Raw genomic sequence first — 4,281 nt, forward strand, 5'->3', positions numbered from 1 at the left:
ATATATATATATATATATATATATATATATATATATATATATTTTTCAATAAAAAATACACCTAAATATTAAGAAAATCCTCAAAATATAGTGAGTTCTTTAAAAACAAATTGTAAAATTCGCAAGTGAATATATTTACACTGTGAATCTGAACTGTATATAATTTGGTTTTCAGGATTCACAATATGAATATGACTTCCAATTATTCACATTATGAATCTGAAGTGCATATAATTCAGTATTTAGAATTCACAACATTAATCTGAGCTAAAATTTCAAAGACAAAAATGTTTTTTACATCAATACAAATCTAAATTTGAAGTGTACAAAAAATATGAATTTTGATATATTTATTAATTTAATTCGATAAAAAATAAACCATAACTTTTCAAAAAACAAAGAAAAAGAAGTGGGCTTTAATGAAAAACAAAAGTTCATTTTATATATGTGAATATGGATCTCTATTTAAATATAATAAAAAATCATGAAAAATTTTATATTCGGTTTTGTTTCGATAAAAAAAACATGGTCTAAGAAAATAAACTATAAAACGAAGTAAGTTTTTTGTTATAATCTGGTGCATACGCGTCCAATTTACAAATCTATAACCCTTCTCTTTCTCTTGGATGTCAATCACTTTAAATTCTATTTTTGAATTGGTTTCTTGGTTAATTCATTAATAATGATTATCATTATCTATTGAACTTTTACACACACACACACACACACACATATATATATATATATATATCATACTATATTATAAAACATATTAGTCATATCTTGAATTTTAAGAGATATAAATTAAAAAAAAAAATTGTACAAATCAATTATGCATAAATATCATTAATAATTGCCAAAAATTTGAAGACTTCAAATAAGGAAGGTAATTAAGAAATTTAATTTGGAGCAAAATGATAATATTAATATATTAAATTCATATATATAAATTAATATAAATTTCTTAAACTAGACACTAATACTAATTTTTTTACTGTTAAAAGAAAAGACACCAGTATTAATTATTTTACATAAATTGTATAAACATGCAATATAAATATAAGGTCTAAACATAAATATTTCATTTAAAACATGTATTTTTTTACATAGTAACTCATAATAAAATCTAATAATTATTTCCCCGTAAGAACTATTCGCCAAAAAAGTTATTTATCGCCGCCGCTTTGCGCGGGTACACATCTAGTGTGTGTGTGTGTATATATATATACACACACACACACACACACACACGTTGTGATATGTCCATTGAGCTTAACGTCGTCCCATAATAGCTTTACCTAAGATAAGCCTGAGAATCACAGCAAAGAAAGAATCGACATTAGTCGTCGTCCGGGAGGTGGTCCCGAAACGAAGCTTCGAGGATCTAGTTAGTGGTTATATGAGAGAATTTGGTTTATATATGGGATAGAGAATGAGGCGATCCGTTCTCTTGGAGAATAAGGGATCCATTTATGCATGTTGTCTTCTATGTGTGACCCCGACAGGTTCTTTGTCTCGTCTAGGCCGACTGGACATGGATGATTCCTATTGGCAGATCGTGCACCATTAGTGGTTATATTCTATTGGTGCAATACTAATAGAGGACAACGCCTGGGACGTTAAACTTGTCGCCTTGGGGGTGGCCAATACTATCTTGGATTATTCTAAACCAGAGTTGTAACACCCCAAAACCAAGAACGGCGAAAACGTTTTGGGGCGGAGGACGTCATGTATAATATCACAACAATGTAAAGTAGTAAACAAGCAACAACATCATCCATTGCATTAATAATATAATTATTATACAAATGTGTTCTGTCAAATTTTGATAAACACTAAAGCATAAATCAAAATGAAAGATAAGTCTTGAACAAGCTCCATCTTCCTTTCTCCTTGCATCGGTACCTGTCTATGATGACCTGAGGATACAAGTAATTTTGAAAGCGAGTATCAGCTTTGAAGCTGGTGAGATCATAAGTCTTTTAGTGTCTTAATTTGTAAGTAAGTATTTGTATGTATAAATTTGTATGTATGAATTGTAAGTATTGAAAGTGTATATGAACTATAAGTATGAAAATGTATATGAACTGTAAGTATGAAAATGTTTGTAAAACAACTGTAAACGTTTGAAAAACCCTAGAAATCCCTATGATTCCTACTAGTATAAGAATGTGTCTTCTACCAAGACCTAACTATTCTGAATGTAGCCTTCTACCAAGGCATCTAGTGTCTGGATGTGTGTCTCTTGTAAGAGTATGTATTTTCCCAAGTATAACTATCATTAACAAAAATATAGTTTCTACATTACCGTGCGTCGTGTGAATGTTCACGAAGTGAATGAAATGGGAAAATGAAATAATACTATGGTGTAGTGCTATAAGAACTACTGCCGTACTAACTACCTTAAACCGAATTTATATTAAGGCATTATGTGATAAATTGCACCATACTATAGACTGGTAACAACGACATCGTATAGTCGAAAGGTATGACGTTTGGCACCCGCAGACCTGCCGGTCCTGCTGTAGCTAGCAGCAAGGTGTAGGATAGTCAATCCAGTATAGATCTATACGCAAACTAACGCTCTCCCTCCAAGAGACTCTGGCTACAACCCGGGTCATGACAATTAAGGCATGCTCCCATACAGTGGATCACAATTTTATTAGCGTATTAATGTAAGTGTAATGTAACGAACTGTTCTATCTGTAATGTACGTGCTCTCTACCTAGCAAGTATAGTAATGTACTGTAATGTTCTAGAAAGTATTGACTCATGAATGAACTGACTTATTGTATGATATCGTGTTCTAGTAATAGTTCTAGTATCTTCCTAAACTACCCATATGGTAGCTTACTAGTAATCTAACTGGTACGTATGGACATGCATGTATACCCTTGCTACCCAAGGGCATAGGATGAACTGGAAGGACCTTTTATGACTATATATGTACACATGATATATAACTAATATTTAAACAACTTTCGGACGAGTACCCGATATCCCACCAGACCACATCTCAAGCGTGAAAAGGAAATAGGGTGGATAACCTTCCTAAGTCTTTTAAACATTTCTTATATAACTATACATATAGAGGCATGCAATTTATAATATAAAAGCATAAATAAGTTTTGTAAAACATTTGAAACATAATTATTATTTTAAGAAAACATCGACTTGATGTCAATCTATAAAACAATTTGAAGGCATGGGTTTGATAAAACGGTTTAGTATAAAGAAACATTTGTTTGAAACACCATTATAAATAAGTTTGAAATGTAGTATACAGAGTAAAATGTACAGTGTAATAAGGAGTTTAAAACATATAAAATGTTTATAAAAATCATTTGAAGGAAACTGTTTGGTAAAATGGCTAACGTGTAGTAAATCATTTGAATGCTGCATATTAGTCACATGTGATTGATGTAATAACTAGCATAATTCTACTTATTAATCACATGTGATTGATATAATAACTAGCATGATTCTACTTGTATCCCCCCCATAAAACATTTAAAAATAGTTTAAAACATTAGTTAAGGGGTATGAACTCACCTGCAGTAAGTGACTGGAGTTGAACGGACTGTTATCGTACGGAAGGATCGGACAAGTGCTTGGTGTCAAGTGAAGACTTAGACACACACAATGATCCTAATTTCATATGAAAGCATATGTATATAAATAATTAGTGATTAAAACACTAATTATACAATTATAAACATTTAAACGCGAGGAAAACACTTTTGCTCAAGTGCTAGGAGGCTAATGGGTTGCAACAAAGGAGTGCAATGCCCCTAATGGGAGTTTAAGGTCTAATGACCATATTCTTTGGAGTTTAAGGCCCAGGGGAGTAAACTCCTGGCCGTAAACTCTCAACCAAGTCCCTAAATGGATCTTAGAATTATTACAACTCATGTGGTGAATTGTTTCAAGGCTATAACAAGTGTTTGCGTGCCATATTAACTCTTTTGGGGAGTTTACGGCCCAGAGACCATATTCCCTTGGAGTTTACGGCCGTAAACTCCCTTGGGAGGGCTTTTATGGTGTTTTCAAGTCTCAAACATTTCTAGGTAATGATCTATTTTGGGTTCTAGACATAAGGAAGGAGTTAGGGTGTCATTTGACCCCTTTATAGGTGTTTACGGCCCAAGAGTTTATCTTGGCCGTAAACTCCTTTTTCCTTGTGATTCCTTATGTTTTCCAGGCTTTAAACACTTTAGGGTACTTGTCCTAATTGAAGTCTAAGCTTTAGGAGTGATTAGGGCACATTTAAGCCCTTGAATT

The sequence above is a fragment of the Lactuca sativa genome, chromosome 7, assembly GCF_002870075.4.
Source record: "Lactuca sativa cultivar Salinas chromosome 7, Lsat_Salinas_v11, whole genome shotgun sequence".
NCBI lineage: Eukaryota > Viridiplantae > Streptophyta > Magnoliopsida > Asterales > Asteraceae > Lactuca > Lactuca sativa.